The following is a 20,034-nucleotide window of genomic DNA, read 5'->3' as shown; positions in this document are numbered from 1 at the left end:
TGGGGGACATTTTCAGTAAAGAAAGGAAAAAGGAATGTTTGGGGGAGTAGTAGCCCATCAGGTAGAATTCCTGTTTATAGACTTCAGGGAGGTGAAGGTGAAAAGAAGCTTTGGAGTGAGATAGGTTGTGAGACTCGACTGTCAAGCTGAAGTGTTTGTTCTACATTTCATAATGCCATTAAATCCTTTTGAGCAGGGTACTGACAATCCTGGGACAATGGTCACATGGAAAATAATTTTTCTTTGTGTAACCTGGTATATGGAGCACCAATATTAACATTAGAATACCATTAGGCATTCATCTTACACCACATGGTTAGCTGCAGAGTTGAGTCAAAGTCCAGTAACACTGTGTATGTGTGTGTGTGTGAGAGAGAGAGAGAGTGAGCAAGAGAGAGCACATATTTATGCTATGGGATGGGGAGGAAAGGGAGATGTGAAATGTGGAAGCTCAGTTCTTAGTTCTCTCAGAAAACCACAGGGAAGACTGGGGTAGTGTTGGTCATTTCATGAAGTCCTAAAGAAATCAGGATATTCTAAATTTTATTCAGAACTTTTATTCTTTCTAAGATGTTCATTTTCATCAAGGAATATTTCAGAATGGAAAGGAGTTTCTACCATATCTGGATATACCCCAATTATATCAAGGCTTCAAGAATGAACTTAGGCCAAATTGTCCCTTCTTAGAACAATTTATGGGGACAGAGAGTAGCACAATTAAAATCTTCTTTATTCACCATCACCTCATTTTATTCCCCCATCCCTATTTCGTTTCTTTTCTTTTCACATTTATTAAGCCCTTATTATGTGCCAAGCCCTGACGGTGCAGAGGTAAATAAGACACAAATCTTTCTGCAGGGAGCTCACAGTCTCTATGGAGAAGGATACACAAAGTAAACCCATGCCATTATAGAATTGAGACAACTGTGGCAGGGCTTGTGCAGAGTTCTAGGGAGTCTGTCAGAGATCCACAAGGCAGCTTGGGTCAAGCTGGTTTCAGGCATGTTCTCACAGAGGGGAAGATACTTACTTAATCTGACTCTTGGAAGAGGAGTATAAATTAATCTAGTAGATTAAGTGAGAAATACTACAAGCAGAGAGGGAAGACCAAGAACAAAAGCCAAAAAGCATAGCAGAATGTGAGCATGGGGAAAAAGCTAGGTTTTGTTTCCATTTTTGTCTTTGGCACAGGATAAAGGAAGGACTTGAGGTATATTTGTTTCTTTTTTTCCCCCCTTTTTTAAAACAATTTTTTATTATACTTTAAGTTCTAGGGTACATGTGCACAACGTGCAGGTTTGTTACATATATATACATGTGTCATGTTGGTGTGCTGCACCCATTAACTCGTTGTTTACCTTAGGTATATCTCCCAATGCTCTCCCTCCCCCCCTCCCTCCACCCCACGACAAAGGTATTTTTATTTCTATATATACTTTCAGGCAGGCTAAGCAGCAGGTGTAGACAACATAGACATTTTCCTAGGTGACTCTCATGGCTTGGGGGAAACATTTAAGTCATCTTTACTGTCATCATCTGGCTATGGTTTATGGAAGTCGTGCCAAAGAGAATAATCTGGGGAGCTAGATACAAGTTCATTTAATGTGTGGAGGTGCCTTTGCTCTAGTGTTTCTCATAGATTCATGGAAACTTCTGTTGCCTTAAGAATGACATGCTAGACTGTCACTCTTTTTACCGGATTTTTGCCAAGCAACTTGTCTTCATTTGGGGAGAGTTTATGGACTAACTTTTAGCCCTTAAAAATTACCCCAGGGAGAAATGATGTTTTTTGTGTTGTTTTGTTTGTTTGTTTTTTGCTTTTCTAATTACACAGTCCTTACTTTTTTGGCTCTGAAATGACAGCATGCTTTTAGAAAAAAAATACAAAAAAGAAAAAGAAATTAAAATCACTGTATTAAAACAAGAAAGAGTGCCAGTAAGAAGTGTCTAGGAACAGAGCCACTAGAATTTCTCACTTTCTTTATGAGTCAGAGGCGTTGTCATAGGAAGTTTATTTTTATTTTTTTCCTGTTATGATAGGACAGGACATCATGAGAGGCAGCACAGGCGGGCAGGAAGACCGTGGACTTGGGCATGTGACCTGGATGGAAGTACCTGCTCTGCCTCTTCCTAGCTGTGTGGCCCTAGGCAAGTTGTTTAACGAGTGGAAGCTTAGTTTTTCTCATTGTTAAATTGGGAATAATAATACCCTCCTTGTAGGGTTGACATGGGGAGTATAGATAATGGGACTAGCACAATGTCTGGTCCTGTTAAATAACAAATAGCTTTTTTTTATTATAACCACCAATAATGTGTTTGAATTTCTCCCTTCTCCTTTAGATGACTATGAGCTACTTATTTTCTTAAAGGAGAGGGTGCTCAACTGTGCCACTTATGGAATACTGACCTCCAGGCACTAACTTTGTGAAGTGGAAAGATAATTCCCAGAGTAATGTCCTAAGAGAAATAGTAAATTGTATGGAGTGGGAGGTCTGAGTGTCACAGATAAACTAAATAATTCCTCATTTAGTAAATTACACCAGAGTATCAGTGTGTTCCTCCTACAGAAATTAGCTCCCTATTGATGGTGAGAAAATAAATGCTCAAAGAAAATATTTGGCCAATGATCTTGGTTAGTTAATGATAGTAAAGATAAAGCAGGGAATTAACAGCTCAGAGACTGATGAGCTAGTTCAAAGAATTATCTAGGCTCCTCATTTATTGAACTTATTGCTCATTCTTGGCCACTTCTTTCTACACAGTATTCAGAGAGTGAGATGGGAACGAAGAGACAACTTCAATTTATCCAGTGTTCTAAAGATTTTTTGGGTAGAAGTGGAGGTTGAAGATATGAGAGAGAAAGAGAGAGAAAGTGAGAGAGAGACAGAGACTTGAATAATTCTGACATTCCTGCTATTATTGTAATAAAGAATTGAGCCATAGAACAAAGGCATGTTATCTACTTCTTTTGTTCCTTTTTCACCTGGGTTTTAGAAATCTCTCTACATATCTTATAGTGACATTCAGTATTTATTACTTAACAACTAGCAAGACTGAAAATACCATGTTCTGAGTGATCTTGAAATAATGCTGCAGGAAGTGATTCTTAAAACTATTCTTAAGCTGTTCCGTAGAATATCAATCCCAGGAGATGCGCTCAGGCAGGGTAGATCTGTCATCAAATGTTTAAGGAACACTTGATTGTAACGTCTTTGGAGGATGAAAAAATATATAGCATATAAAAATTTCTGTGAAGTCATGCAGTGAATAAAAATGCTTAATATTGTTTCATTGAGTGTTTCTAAAACTTATTTGACCACAGAACCTTTTTTGGTATAAACATCCATCAATCCCAGGTAGTCGTGTTTTGAAATGCACTTTGGAAAATGTTGAAGCAAGGGATGTAGAAATTTTATACAAAAGTCATTATTAAACAATTATCTTTCTCCAGTTAAAATAGAGTTTTTAGATCAGAAACCCTGTATTGTATGTGAGAAATTCCCCTTTGGCTGGTCTCAAAATTTAGGTTGGTAAGAATATAGGCCTTTTAAGACTCTTTAAGCCATTTTCTAATTATTATTTGTTTTTTTACTTTCCACTTACCCTTGATCTTGTTTGGCCTTTTGAGATACGTGGGATTGATCTCTGTATTCTAAGAAACAAAAATACTCTTGCTATATCTTGGAAGGTTATCTGGCTATTTGACATTTTATCCCATTTTGACTGATTTTGTATAAATACTTTGAGCCCTTCCTAGGTATTGTAAGTATAATCTATTTACCATACTAAACAAATAACCATAAAATGCATGTTTAATTAGGATCTTTCTGAAAAATACTTGACAAGACCTCACATGTCTCTAAGTGGCAAAGAAGGTAGTTATTTAAAAATTGTTCTGCTTAAGATAAATAAATAAAGGCACAGAGATGATCAGTGATATGCTCCTTACCCCAGAGACAGTCAAGGTGTTTTTGAAATTAAAACACTGAAGATTTTCTGGTGATTTGCAAGTCACATGCACACCAACTCCAGAGCTTCATCTCTATGGACACAAAAAATGATCTTAGAGGATTGCTGTTTTGCTGTGAATATCATAATTTTTACTAAGCAAGCAGCTCTCCTCTGGTGTGCCAAGGATTTTTTTTTTTTGTGGTCCTAATTGATCTCTGTCCCCCAAAGGGTTCTGAATTATGCAAGGATCTCAAGTCTTAACAAGCCATCCCCACACAGCTGTGCAATGGAAATGTTCAACAGAAAGGTATTCACTTCAGTCTAGGCAAGACCCTGGCTGCTCCCTGGAGAGACCCAGATTTAGGGGAGCAGGTTCTGGGCCATCTGGGCTGGAGAAGCCTGTTTGGCCCATTTCTGTCTTTTTTCTCCCAGCTCCCTTCCCATTACTCTGCTGACAGGGAGGGTCTAGTCACCACAGGCTTCCTCAGACTTTGCGCTTGTCTCTCACTGACCCCCAGCTGCCAGGCTTTGTTTATTACTGAACTGAGCATTTAGATTCAGTCTTGGCTGGTGGTAGCCTTGGAAAGAACATTTTCTAAGATTGTTTTAGTTTTCTTTCAAATAAACTTCCACAAGCCTGGACATTTCAGGCATTGCTAATGCCAGAAATGTGGGTGATTTATTCTTAGAGGCTTAAATTAGGATTTTTTTTTTTTTTTTTTAAAGAAAACTAACAATGTGATGTATTACTATGGTATACATTTTAGCCATTGGTTGTAAAGGACACTTTGCTCTGCCTTCGATCTGAAAAATTTAAACCTAAAGGCCCCTTCTGGGAACAGATCTGTTTCTATTGAGACACCCAGCCCCTGGCTCCCTCTACTGGTGAACAACCTCCCTCTCCATTTGGGCAGCTGGGGATTGTAATTAGCTGGAGGCTGGAAAACAGACTAGACATGCCCTTAAACTAGGAACTGTGGATCTGATAGCATATTTTCGCCGCAGATCCCCTTTCTTTCCTCATTCTTCCAACCTCAACAATCTTGGCTACCTAACTCACAAATTCTTAGCTCCCCCTAGTGCCTCCCTTCATGTACTTTTTGGCTTTAATCTTAATGTCTGCCATTTAACAAGAAGCCGCTTGTTTGGATTGAGAGCACTGATCAACACCATGACTCCTGGACTTTAAGGCTGGGCAATCGCTACGTGGATCTTCAAAGAAATACAATAATGTACAATCATCACTGAATTTATGAATGAAGTTTAGGCTTATCGTCAGTGTAGACAGCATGCTAGTTGGAGGAAGATCCTCAATGGGATGATTGCTTGAAAATGCCTCCCACCTGCCCCATCACAGTGCTCTTTATTCAGCTGGTAATATTTGAAATCCTCCTACTGAACTGATGGCAGTTGCAACTTAACCCCTCTGCTGCCATAAACTAGCTATAATTGCCTTAGAACATGCAGCCTCAATTATGGAGGCCATTGGCCCAGACTTCCAAAAAGCAGCTGTTTTATCTAGCTAACAGAGGGGACTAGAGAAGCTCCCCAATAGGCTAGATGCATGTTATTTCCTAGAGAGGTTGACAGCTGACACCCACACCCAGGCCTGTTTAGTTAGAGTTGGAAAAGTAGCACGTGAAGTGATTAATTGTCTTCAGTCTTAGCACATCAAATGATCCAACGCCTAAATATCCCGTGGTGTAAACACATCAATTGGAAGCTTAAGAGAGACAGTCTTCAAAAAAGACTTACTTAAAAGAATGTTTTCACAATCATGCTTAGCCATAGACTGTTAAATTTAACATATAATAAATCAATTTTAGAAACACACTCTTTCGGAGATATGGAAACAATTGTCAGGCATGCTTCAGAGGAAAGTGAAGAAGCATCTGGGCTAACATCTGTCCGCTTATTCAGGGTAAATTGTTTACAGAAACAATACAAGAATAGTCTTTCCTGCCTTCATCACTTTCCATGGTGGAGTGACTTTATGTGTTACCAATAATTGTGTTGTTATTTTAGCAGAGAACATTTCAATGACTTGACTTCCATGGAGTTATTATCCTGGGTCAGAGTCAAGTCTAAGAAATGAGGTTCTTTTCCCACTCGAGGTCCCATCAAAGGATAAGAAGTTTTAATAGATATAGTACTTATAAAGCTTTCACACCTGTGTGATCCAGGCTTCAATTAGTGTTGTATTTAAAGAACCCTGACTCAAACAGAAAGTCGTCTCTCAAGCATTTGAGAGGGTCTGGTTTTAGACAATCCTATGAAAATCTCTTGTAGCACTTCAAAACTCTTGGAAGATTCTCCCTCTTCTGTTTCAGAGGAATCAACTCTCTTAGCGTCACTGTTCTGTCTCTATACTCTTGGTCCCTTGATCACCTCTCCCCTCTGTCACAACAAATCTCATACCTACACATTCTGACCGATGTGTCTCTTAATGTTTTTCCTGATTATCCATTATGGGTATTTTGCTCTTTCTCTCATTAAAGGCCGAGGAAGGTACAAAATGGTTAAATTGGCAGCACATTGTCTGCTGGGTGGAAGAAGAGAAGAATTACGCTGTAAATCATCACATTCTAATACATTTGTTCCTCAAATGAATATTGGAACTAGATCTTAAGCCTCCTGTAAAAAAAAATACAGTTTCTAGAACTCAAGTAAGTGTGGGAAGAACTAGTGAGAACACTGCAGACAGGAAAATAGCTTAGCCATTGCTAAGGTTAAAATGAACTCTCCTATATTTCCCAAAGCAAGGGAGAATCTTAAACTCAATACATTTGAGACCTGAGTCACTATATGTCTGTATAGACTCTATTTTCTACAAAGTAAAATTTACTTTGTAAATCCCTTACTTTGTAGAAAGTAGTTTTATGGACTATATTTTCTATAAGTAAGGAGTTTATGAAAATGGATATTTTATACTCAGCTTTTTTCCCCATTCACTCACCCACTCAACACAGATTTACTGAGCAGCTACTATGTACCATATCCTGGGCTGGTTAAAAACATACCATCCATGTGATGGTGATGACCATTGACTTCACTCTTTACAAGAATTTATATCAATGTGTCCTAGACATTTGGTAGTAGAGGTATAGCTGTAGTCCAAACCTCTACCAAGCTATGGTTTCTGAGAGCCCTGTAGGTTAAGTGCCTACAGAATGCTCAGCATAGTCAAAGACACCTTAGATTCACATTATACGAAGAGCCACATTGTAGTTATTCAAGATTAAGCACGGGATGGAGGCTTTGGCTGTATGAACTCCAGCCTTGGGTGTGCCTCGGGAAAGACATTAACCTTTCTGATTTTTTGCACCTGTAAAATTAGCTTTTAGTTACAATTAGCTCCAAGGTCTTTTCCAGTATTTACCTTTTGTGATTCTCTAAGGTTTGTTTTTTTAATTTCCAAGTAGTTGTAATAGGTACTGGATAAGTAAAACGGCTTATCTTGAAACCTCATCTCAGATACTCTGTTGGAGGCAAGTAACAATTTTAAATTACTTTCTTCTAGGTATGTGAATTAAAGTTTAGAAAAATGTGAAACTTTTACATTTGATGGGGTGGAAATTTATATCCTATTTAAGAGAAGTATGAGGAAATTTTTTGATAATGAGAGAAACCACAAGTATGAGTGGTTCTTGAGAAACTTGTTCTATGAGAATTAAAAAGAGATTTCTTCTAGTGAAAGAACAAAGGAGATGTCACATATGACTGCATCTGCATATCCTGAAAGATTTGCTGAAGGCGAGAAGGGTCAGTTTTTGTTGTCCAGGAGGGACAATGAAAGTGAGCACCAAATAAATACAGGACACTGAAGGTGAATTGTCAGGTGTGTATTCATATTTTACATAGTCAGCTAAAGTTGTTGCTTTTGCTCTTATCCTACATTGAGAAGTTAGAATTCATTATTTTTATTTTAATTGATTATGATCAGTTTTGGTGAACACTTTTTGTTTTAATTCACTTCAGTTTGATCTGATGCAATTTCAATGGCTTCATGGATTTGAGTACACAGGGCTCCAGGCTTACAGACATTCTAACCTTGTGTGACTCCCTTTAACCCCATTCCTGCAAATCTGCTTGAGGAAAAACTATGAAGAACCTTCTTCCTCAAACAACAAACACACTTACTAAAGTGATAGAGGGATCTCTGATTAGCAGCTTTTCTCTGTTGGTGTTGAAATGTGGTTCATGCTCGTACTTCTCACTCCTTATCTCTCTAGAAAGGGGGAGTTTAGTAGAGCTATAATTTAGTACTGTGGGGTGTAACCTGCTGTTAATGTCTGCCAGGTCACTGGAAGATCTTCTTCATTATATTCTTAGCATTTTGTGACAACTTATGAACAGGTTCTTTAAAAATAATGTGTATTCCTAGACGCTTTAGGGATTGAGAGATCCTTTTCATACAATGCTAAAAAGAAAGATTCTCTAAATTCCTAAGGGCGTTCATTCTCCCCTTAATTCTCCTCTCCTCTCCTTTTGGATTTCTTTTCACTCAATAGTTAGAATAGTGCACCATTCACAAGAATACACTCAAGTTTCAAGATCTGTGCCTTCTTTAACTTCTGTACATGTATATTTATAGGGGTCTGGTTGAAGAGAAGCAGGTCAAAGCAGAAACACCTAGCTCCCAGAGGGTTACTTGGAGGACCAGAGGTTTTAGGAAATACAGTGTGTCTCAATCTCTCTGCAAGTTTCCATACCAAAGTGAGTAACCATGGATAAGGAGTAAATTGCTGTTTCTAACTTTTAGCTTGCAAATAAGCACTCAACATTACACTTTTCAGGAGACTTAGGGTTGGTTTTGTAGACATGACCCATCCATTAGTTAAAAACATGTTTTAAGAATTTTTTTTTACTCATAGTATAGCTTTTAGAATTATGACTCGCACATTACTGTGGGTTTTTAAATATGGGGCAAACCTGAAATCATTTTCATCATTAGAACCAAGCTGTTCTTTTCTGTTAAAGAAGGAGGGCTAAGGAGAGGGGCAGAGTAAAGATGGATCTTACACTTTCATTGATTAAAAAACAACAAACAAATAAAAAGACAAGAGCAGACATGGATTTTTACTCTTCCCCATCCCCTCATGTTCACATAAATGAGGGTTGGGGGAAGTTACGTTTTGTAACAGAGCTCCTAATCTTGCTTTTTCTCCTAGGGCACTTCTGTGATTCCTCCAGCTTCTTTTTCAAGTCCCTTTTCACCCCAATCCCTTCTCCTTGATTTTTGTTTCACAAATAAGAATAAAGTGGCATATGTTTTCTGATCATGGAAAGGATATCATTTTATAATTTTGACATTAGTAGAACATCTAAAATGCACGTTTCTGTAGGAACAGTAAGCCCTCAAAATCAGTAGAGCGCCCTTCTTGTGTCTCTAGTGAAAGGGGCAGTTTCTCATCTTGTCTTTTCTGAGAAACATTAAGAAGTCCTCCCAAGCCCGCTGCAATGCATTGGTTGGGTATAGTCATGGACTTGATCAAGAGGCAGCTACATAATGGCAAAAAGAGGAGACTCACGTGAAATATCCACATCCTATGCAGAAGGGGAGATTGGGGGCGACTACATGAAACTTCAACACTGATTTTTCTAAAAGCTTAAGAAGAGCAGTATCATCTTGCTTGGTATGTACCCTATGGAGAAAGGATAGCTTTGCCCCTGGGAACGTTAGATCATGAGCAAACTAAGATGATCTCACTCAGTTATTTAGGGGCTTGAACTTGATGGGACATAGGGAAGGCAGTTACTGCTAAAAGGTTCATAACTGGTCCAGTGCATTAATTGCCAGAGAAAGCAGAAGCAAACCCTTGGAGAATACTTTTATCCCCAAACTTAGGAATAACTGGAAGCTCATTTAAACTGGGAGCATTTCCCTCTCCACCCCAAGGAAAGATGACTTCCCTCAAGGGGATTGGGTGAATGAAGCAGCGTATTTTCATCCTTGTGATAATGGATGTGAGTCAGGCACTACCATAAAAGAAGAATTAACTTGAATGTGCCACATACTTGGTTTGGCCTTGTCCCATACCTGTACTCTTGTCATGGTTGATTACCTATGTACATCAGATATAAAGCAAGCAGTCTGCATTGTGGCATGAGATGAAAGGTATGTTAATATGCTCAGGCCACATACCATCTTGGCCAATAGTAATTTTATATCATTTGCTTAAAGGAAACTGCACTTCTTGCAATATTTTTTTCCAATGAAGAAAAATTTAACATGACTGAAACTTTACATATAACTCTTGCATTTGAATAACAGCACTGAATCCTCTCCATCTTGAACAGATCTTTTAAATATTTTTATTACTTTTGATATGCAAAAGCTAAGGAAAAACAGTTTGGAAGACTTAAGTTAAATTTCTAATGAGTCTTGTTTTGTTAATAGGGGAGAATTTTATACAGCTTCGATGAGTTTTTTCTTTCCACATGAGATAATATAAACAAACAAACAAAAAATAAAGAAGTGAAACATTTCTCTTCTTACTTTAAGAACCTTAAGGGCTAAAAGAGTGGTTTGGTTTCCTGACTGGCAGTTTTGGTTTGCCTTCTCTAAGTGGTCTTGTGCAATTCCCCAGAGGAAACATTTGAAGAGGTTTTTTTCTCCCACATGAGAGAGTTTCATCCCACACAACCCACAGAATTTGATGGCAAACTTCATGGACCAAGTGTCTGGTTTTACAGAAGTGGCTGTGGAGTATGTTTTTCCTTTCACAGGTGCACATTTATTCTACCTTAGGAATAAGAAGAGATCATTTTATTTTAAAGACGGTAGTTTAAACACTGATAATTGGATGCCAATCAGGTAGGTTTTAATTTACTAAATGAGGGAAAAAAGGGTGGAAAGAAGGATTAAAACTTCCAAAGCCTTTCTAGCTGATCTTTTTTTTACAACCATCTGGTGTGCACAGAAGTATTGTATAATCTGGCCTGTATTATTCTCTTACTGTGAAACATATTGAAACGCTTTGTGTTTAGGTGTGTGTACAGAAATTCATGAAGTTCTTTTATACACTTTCTTAGTTCCATCACAATTCTCATTTTAGGATGTCGTGAAAAGATAGCCTGGTGAGAGAGCACATTCTACCCTGGTTTGTAAATTTGGATTTGTTATTTCCTATCTACCAGCCACCTGATTACTTATACTGTCCCCGTGCAAAGGGCACCCGTTCACATCATTTTTTCCAAGCGCTAAAACCTGGAAAGATATTTTTTTAAAGGACTCACAGAAGCTGTCTTGGGGGTTTGGAAAACATCACAAAATTGTTAGCAGACCTTTTGACTGTGCTATTTTTAGGAAGTTAACTGTGTTCTTTCAAAGTACATTTTTGACAATGGGACAACGTTTTCCTTGCCCCCACTGATGTGTGAAATATGTACAATGAAAAACGTCAGTATAACACCCCAAACAGATACATTTTAACCTCAGCAACAGTCAGCAACAGGAGAAAAAGTGATTTAAAAAGAGAAAGGTTTTCGCAATATTTATGCTGCTGTTTCTTCCCTAAAGGAGCCTTTATTTTACCATTCAAAACAGAAGTTTGTTTTCAAACCAGTTGCTAGTTAAAGGAGCAGCGGATCGCGCATCCGTAAGAATCAGCTCTAAACCAAACAGCAAACGCGTTGGCCAGACGGTGTCTTATTCCCCCACAGCAACCCCTGGTAGGTCAGCTGCCTGCAGAAGTGTTATCTTACCTTGAGCACGTAAGATCAGGAAGAGAGGCTCGCGGGCTCCCACGGAGAGGATCGGGGAAGGGCTGTGATCCGCTGCTGGTAACATGCACTTGGCTTTTATGGGCAGGTGGGAGGAGCTGCTCTTCATAGTAGGTGGGCAGGGAAGGAGCGGCGGGCGGGCAGCCTCTGGAGGAGCTGGACACTCTTCTCTGGGGAGGGGAGGAGAGGGCAGAGACGGGAGCCCGCGAGGCGGAGGAGAGACGACGGGGCGGGGGAGGGGGGGCGCGGTCACGACGGAGGAAGGAGTGGAAAAGGGAGAGAGGGAGAAGGGAAAAAAGAGAGGGAACGAGAAATAGAGAAAGGGATCTAGACCACAGATGGGGAAAGGTGGGGGAGAAAATGAATAGCAGAGAGACAGAGAGAAAGACAGAGAGACAGCGCGAGAGAGTCTGGGAGGAAAGGGGAATTGGAGTATTTTCCGTTTTTGCATGACATTTTTTGGCAGAGGGAGTTGTGGGTGATTGTGACTTTTGAAGGTGTTTTCTGGGAATTTGGGAATTTGAAAAGCTACACAGCGGTCCGGGAGAACTGAAGGGTTTCTAAGCGAGGCAAGGGAGGGGAAGCGGGGCGTCCGAGCAGCAGAGCCAAAGTGCAGGCTTGGACCCAGACCTGGAGCCGGAGGCACTGACACAGCCTGGAACCAGGCAGCCCCAGCCCGCAGCCCCGTCCCAGCGCCCGCAGGTGAAAACCGCCCCATCCCTCTCCCTCCAGGCAAGGCTTATTTGACAAGGAAGTTCCCGCGCTCCCTGTCCTCCCAGCATCCAGGGGCCCCTCTTGAGACTTCGGCAGCATCAAAGTAAATCCAGCAACGGGGAGGATCCGCGTGGACTTGCTTGTGGAGAGAGGAACCTCAGAACCAGCCTGGGTCTTCCAGCATCTGCTTATGTAACATAGGATTTCAGAGCTCTCTGCCCTCTGGTTATTTTCGGTATTTAAAACACTCTCATTCCTAACAATCGGAAAACGTCTTGGTGCCACAGCTCTTTCTCAGTGTGTCTTAAACATTAAGAGAGGATTCAACCAACAAGTGGCTAAAGGATCAGTCTGAAATTACTAAGAAATGCATTCAGAGAAAGAAAAACAAGCTCCTTTCGCTGCTGAGTGGTGACTCACTTCCTAGCCCAAGCCTGATTTTTGCCACCAAAGGAATTAAAGCATTTTAAAAGAGAACCTGAGACTTGGGGTGGGAGATGCAGTACCAGGAGGGGGAAAAGGCGGGAATGGGAGCGGGGAGAGATGGGTAGGCTAGAAATAATAAAGGAATGAAATTGTACTGAATATGTATATATGTACTTGACTCAGTGTTCACCGCAACCTTATGAGGTAGGTATGATTCATATAGTGCAGATTTTTTTTTTTTTAATTTAAAGAAAGGCATCTCTAAGGGTTTAAATAACTAGCTTAAGCTAGCGAGATGGGGAGCCACAGCTAGCCAGCTTGCAAACCTTAGGCACTCTTCAGTACACCAGGCTGCCACATAGAACACTTAGGTTGGTCTCAGGTTAGATCCTGATGTCTTTGGCTGGTACCAGGCTCCAAGAGAAGGAAACATGATGGTGAAGAGCAGAATTACTCAAACTTAGCACTACTGAAACTTTCGCGAGGATATTTCTTTGTTGTAGGGATCTCTCCTGTGCATTGTAGAATGTTAAGCAGTATCCCTGGCCTCTACCCACCAGATGCCAGTAGCAGTACCCATTCCGCACTCCCCACCCAGTTGTGAAAATAAAAAATGTCTCTAGATTTAGCCAAATGTCCCTGAGGGGCAAAATCCCCTCCTCTTCTTAAGAACTATTGGTCTAAAAAAGGTCCACAACCATAAAAAAGCATTTTAAAAGAATCTATTAAGAAAATACCCAATAGTGCCATTTGGGTAATAATAATACTTATGTCCATATGTGCCGAGTTTACACTGGACTTAGTTTTTTACATACGTATTTCCATCTGTTAGCTTCAAGAGCTCAAAGCCTCAATTGCTTCCTTTGTAACTAAGCTCATTCTCAATCGGTTACACATGGGAGTCAATGAACTAAACTCCCATGTGCCTGGGATATGAAGCAAGAACAATCATATATGAAATAAAAAATTTAAAATTTTTATTGTAAACACAAATTTGACATCAGAGTTTTCAAATTTACTCATGATGTTTTGCATTATTGATTATTTGCCTTAATTTTTATAACTTTTAATCTCTACGTTCCCTATTCAAATTATATTCAATAATTTTTTGGCTGCACAAAGTTATAGCTAGTGGTTTACCAGCTAGCAAAAAATAAGTGCTCAATAAATATATATAGTCTGGCTAATTGAATAAACAGCAATATTGAGCACTGACAATAGAGAATGGTCAGCATTTGTTAGTTTAATGAATACTTAGAAAGTTAAAACTTTCACATCAACTTTTCTGCCCATTTGCTATTTGGTTTTACTCTCTTCTTACCCTCCATAACTCAGTTTTCCTCTTCCCAAATAGTATGTCTTTTGAGGACATGAACAAATCTACTGAGTGAAGTCTGTCAAATGAATAACACTTGTTATTCGACCTAGAAATAGGACTGCATTATTTATTCTTGGACCTAACCCTGAAATCAGATGTGATTTCACAAGTACGATACCACTTTTGGAACTTTTTAATTTAGCAAAGAAATGTGTTCTGGGGAGACAAAATGGAACTCTTAGAGGAGAATCTGAGTGATAAAGCATGTTAGTAAACACCCTTATCGATTACAGCAAATCATCTTTTCAATCCTAAGTTAATGCCTCTCAAGCTCTCAAGCATTCCAGTTCCATCACATACGTATAAAAAAAAAAAAAAAAAAAAAAAACAGAAAGGGAAGAAAAGCACATTTGAAGAAAATACAATTGATGGCTGTAAGCTGTATTTCTCTTCTTATTTTTAATTATTTCCTCCTTTCAAACCTGAATATCCAGCCAACATAACAAAAGCACTGCTTTCATTTTGTTTGGATGGCACTAATGATTAGTTCATTTCTCCCATTCACACTTGCCTGAATCTGATTCAGTAGCAGATCTGGACAACAAGTCAGGAATCCAGGAATGTGATCTCTTTGCTGACTCTTAGTGTGCCCTTCCTAGAATCTCTCTGAAGGTGACTGAGGTTTGAAATGACCTAGTTTGGTCTTCTGTGGAAGGAAAGGAATCCAATGACAACACACTAGATGCTCTGAAGTTTCCATTTTGTGGCTATAACAGCTACAGATCATTACCTTACTTTTGAGAACTTTGCAAATGTAATCCTTTTTTGGAGTTTGTTTTGAATTAATCAGTTAACAAATATTTATTAAAAATGGATATCAGACAATGTGAGGTATTCAAAGCAGAAGACAATAAGACATCTGTTCTCACAGAGGAAGAAAAGCATGAAATCTTGATAGTTGAATTTTAGTGAAGAGACTTCAGGGAGGAGGTGGCATTTCAGCTGAGCCATGGAAAGTAGCATTTGAATAGATGAGCGATGGACAGTAGTACATTCCAGGCAAGGGAGGGTATGTGTGCAACCAGGGAAATCACAGGAATATTCAGAAGGTGGTGAATTGGCCAGCATCACTGAATAGAAGGGTTCATGTAGTAGAACAATGAGGCTGAGAAATGGAGAGGAGGGATGAGGTCACCTCAGTAGTCTGAACTGTATTCTGTAAGCAATGCAGAATCAATGAAGATTTTTGAGCAATAGAATGGCATGGTGAAAATGGCATATTTTCAAGATTTCATTTTTCTTTGAATATAGAGTCTTTATTGTAACTTTGCAGATAAATGCTTGCCTGTACATCTCAGACTGTTAGGAATAGAGAACACAGAGTGTTTGCATACTGCAGACTTGGAGGCCTAAGCAAGGTGGCAGAAACAGTAGTGGTTCTAGCCCAGTTTCCCTGGAGTGCCCTGTGTGGTTGCCGGAAGGGAAGAGGAAGGCAGGACCCTCTCACGGTGTGGCCAGGATGACATATGGGATTCACATAAAGGGTGGTGTCTTCTCTGTGTGTCCGAGGAGCCCAGTCTCTTTCTCACCTGATGTAGCTTTACATTATCCCTAAATAATATACCTGATCCATGAGATCCTTGAGTTTTCAACGATTTCTGGATCAGAAAACAATGCGATCTGGCTTTAAAAGCTGCACATTCACATCTATGTTCTCAAATAGTTAATTTTCAACTATTTGTTTGTGCTGCCCAGGCCAGATTTCAAGCTCTGATTCTTCCTTTCACTCCTTAGAGCTTTAAAATGCAAATGAATGTGGCTTTTGGCCTAAGCAAAAGTCACAGACAGGTGTGCTCACTTGAAGCAAATCTGACAATTTGAAATACGGTATACAGAAATTTGCTCTCCATCTATCAAATGACTCATCAGTCAGTCAGTCTTAGCCCGTGCTAAGCGTGACCATATATGATCATAGTCCGTAAGGCACTTAAAATTGCCAACTCTCCTAGGGCATTTAAAATGGGATTTTATTTACAAAAATGGAAAACGCTTTATAGCACAGAAGAAAGGCACACCTCTTATGCATTCCAAAGGACTGCTGGATTTTGTGAGTCACTGTTTTCCTGTTGGCCCATAGGGTAGAGCTGACTGATGCGGGTGACCCCACAGATGACTGCCTCACAGCTCCTGATGGCTTTGCAAAGAGTGGTGCATGGAGAGTCAGAAAATCTGGAGTTCAGTCCCAGTTCTGCCACTAACTATCCAAGTGAAAACTTGGGGCAAGTGTTTTATCCTTTTTGGACTCAGTGTTTGCATTTGTAAATGTGTTTGCATTTGTAAAATAAGGAGGCTTAACCAGACCCTCTCAAAAGTTCTTTCCACCTTCCAGATGCCTGCTCTGTGCCAATTGGTGGGCACCCCACTTACTCAACATCCCCATGAAGTCAACTCAACATACAATGCTACACATGCTCAATTTAGGTATGTGTCTTAGGGTTCTCAGGAGGAAGAGAACCAGGAGGAGATACACGCACACACACACACACACAACACACACACACACACCAGTAGCATATATATGAGTTTATCAGGGATAATTGAATCACATGGTTACAAGGTGAAGTGCCCTGCAAGCTGGGGAAAGAGAGAAGCTGGTAATGGCTCAAAATCTGAAAGCCTCAAAACCAGGGAAGCTGACAGTGCAGCACTCACTCAGTCTGAGGCTGAAGGCCCGAGAGCCCCTGGGGGGCTGCTGCTGCAAGTCTCAGAGTCCAAAGGCTGAAGAACCTGGAGTTTGATGTCCAAGGACAGGAGGAGGAGAAGCTGAGTTTCCAGCACCACATGGGAAGAGAGAAAGAGAGAAATCTGACTTAGAAAGCAAGCTATGTGTCCCCCTTCTTCCACTTGCTTTGTTCTAGCTACCCTGACAGCTGATTGGATGGTGCCCACCTGCACTGAGGGTGGGTCTACTTCTCCTAGTCCACTGATTCAAATGTCCATCTCCTCTGGCAACACCCTCACAGACCCACCCAGAAAGAATGCTTCATCAGCCAGCTAGGCATCCCTCAATTCAATTAAACTGATGTCTAATATTAACCATCACAGCATGGAAGAGCTCCTAATTCATTACTGGAGTGTTTGTTACAAGGAGAGTACACCTTAATATTAAACCTTATTTGTATCCTAGGTACAGAATCCCAAAAGGTGGGGCTTACCATTGTTCCTTAAGTAGCTCTTTACTGCAACCATTGCCTCTCTAAGTTTCAAGGCTTGGTAAGCATCTCCCAGACCCAGCCATCAGCCCTTTAACTCTATTCTTCTGAAGCAAGTAGTATTGTCCTTTTGATTGATGGAAATGTAACCACACCACACAGACCTCTGGTTTCTGAAAATTTTCCCTGTTGTGACAGATTTACTTGATGTCTGTATATATTAGTTTGATTTCCTAAGAAACTCTCTATTCCCACTGTAAATGGTTCCTTCTCCCCAGTGCTGTACCCCCTTTATTTAATTAGGAAAAATGTGGTCACCCTTTTTGCTATAAACTAAATTATTGTAGCTCTTTCTAGTTCTCCCAACTATTAGACTTTTATTAAGGTCTCTGAACCCTTTTTTTCAGCTTTCACTCTCCCTATTACCAATGTCAACTAAAGTCACCTCAACCTTTTATTATTACTTAAGAAATTTAATTGTTGAGATTCTCTCATGGGGGCAGGGCAATGGAGGGAGAGCAATGTAGCCCAGGTATTTTTTTTTCCCACTCAAGGGTAGAAAACTAAAAAGCCTTCCAGGGCAGTAGAAATAGAATTCACTCCCACTATGTGCTATCTTAGACCCTAGCTACCATATGGGAATTGTCTTGATCCTAGTCTTCCCTTATGAATAATTCCTTATCTCTGCTTTATCATCTATCTTCTGTTCCGTCTACTCATGGTTTAGTCTCTTATGTTCTTATTAATATTTACCTCATGTTCAATTTTAGTAAATCCAGTATTTTCTGCTCAGTTATTATATCTTATACAGCCTAAGATTTTTCATGATTTGAAAACTCTGATTTGAAAGGCAAAAATGAAGATCTGGGATGAGAGATCTAGCAGGTGTGCTGGCCTGAGACTGGCATGTCCTATTCCCAAATCACCTCCCATGCTGCCTCCAGAGCAATCACCATAAATCCGGCAAAAATTATGTAATACCCTTGTTCAGACATTGTTGATGGCATCACACCATTTACAAAAAACCCTCAATTTTGTGGTTGGCATTCAAAGCCCCTTTCCAAGGTTCAGGCCCAGGCTTTATTTCCATTCTGATTTACATACCTTATGCTTCAGTCAGGGGAAACAATCTGCTTTTCAAAATGTTTGTTTGTTAACTTTTCAGATCCCGCATGGGGGCTAATGGAGCTCCTGCTGCTGGGTCCAGCTACGGACACATGTTCAAATCCTTTATTACTTCCATGCCACCTTCAGGAAATGATTTCTGGTTAGTTTTATGAAATGCCAAGGAAAATTGGTACTTCTCTTATGCAATTTTTTACAGTCTACCTTGTCTTATACATATGTTAACCTCTTTTCTTTTCAACTTTACTGCCTTTTCCTTGAGAGCCTAACCCTTTTTCTTGACACTAAGCCTAGCATAGAGTAAGGTGGTCAGTATGTATCTGTGAATTGTAGAGATTAAAAAATAATTAAATACTCTCTTATCTTTCCCTATTCCCAGTCCTCTTTGCCCCATTTGCCTCAAAACAAAACAAAAACAAACATTTAGAGTTTCCTGGTACATTTCTTGCAGGGTCATAGAAATGAGTTCTGAAGATTAATATGGCTTGCTTTCCATTTTTGAGAATTTTAAATAGTCTTGTAGGGGAGAGAGGAAAATAAATAGATAATTTCCCTTCACTGAGGTAAATTCTATGGGCAAGGCAAGTACGGGGCTCTATAGCAGATCTAATGGAGCCTCCTCATTGGAGGGAGCTTTGAGGTGGTTACTGAGAATGCCAGGTGTAAGACAGAGAATATCTTTAAGTAACACACAGAAAAGAAAAGCTTGGTTCATCTCTGTGCTTTTTGGGATGAAAAGACAATGATATGCTTTATATATTTTGGTTGAAGATCAGGAGGGTCTGGCTGCATGCTGGCCAGGAAACTAACTCCTCCTGCCAGGTGAGTCAGTCGAGGTGGGAGGGTTATTTGAACAGATGTGTTTCAACATTGCTTTGAAATATAAAGGGTCAGAATATGTTCTTTTGTAAATACCACTGCACACTAAGAGTTTTGCCTGACTGACTGAGCAAAAGTTGTACCTAGTGCTGAATGCACTTGAGAATGGGAGCACTTATTTTTGGACCCTCTATGATGGCTTGACACCCTCATGGTGCCTAGTTCCCATCTATTTCCTTTAATAGCTATTTCTAGATATCCTTAGAGAGTCTCTGTGGCATTGAGGGGGACAATTTAGAGCCCCATATACCTTGGCTTCTATATTATTTATGAATGTATTCCCTAAATGTGGACATATAATGGTTGGCCCTTGTCATTTCTGCTTAGAACCACCATATGGTTTTGTGAGCACATTGAGCGTGCCAATACCAGATCTCTTCATTTCTGGCAGCCGGTTTGTTTTCCTAGAAGGAAAGTCAAACTCTTGGAGTTTCATTTTATGCATAAGGAAATAGGTAAGTCTCTTTGCCAGAACATCACAGCTATTGCATATGACTAAATGAACTTTAGATCACTAGGTAAGGGAGTGGGAAGAGAAATGACCTGTTAATAAATGAGACTTAAATTCTTGGGCAAAAAAAGTGGTCAGATCCCATGAAGCTCTGTAAGTTGTAACACATAGTTTTGGCCTTCTTGGATTTTACAGAAGGAATTTGTGTCATTCTGTCTTGGTTTCATTTTATT

At 39.8% G+C, this 20,034-nt stretch overlaps 1 protein-coding gene across 1 annotated transcript in view; it reads right to left on the bottom strand.

The window, feature by feature from the left end:
• Positions 1 to 11,783, bottom strand: part of COL8A1 (collagen type VIII alpha 1 chain) — a 152,076-nt gene extending 140,293 nt beyond the window's left edge. The window contains exon 1 of the mRNA XM_010368827.2: positions 11,659 to 11,783. The gene's annotated coding sequence lies outside the window, so the exon portion shown is untranslated. The remainder of the gene's footprint in view (positions 1 to 11,658) is intronic.
• Between the last annotated feature and the right edge of the window lie 8,251 nt (positions 11,784 to 20,034).

This window comes from Rhinopithecus roxellana, chromosome 1, assembly GCF_007565055.1.
Source record: "Rhinopithecus roxellana isolate Shanxi Qingling chromosome 1, ASM756505v1, whole genome shotgun sequence".
In the NCBI taxonomy this organism is placed as follows: domain Eukaryota; kingdom Metazoa; phylum Chordata; class Mammalia; order Primates; family Cercopithecidae; genus Rhinopithecus; species Rhinopithecus roxellana.
Note: the sequence above shows the minus strand (reverse complement) of the source record. Positions and strands in the feature narration are given on the sequence as shown.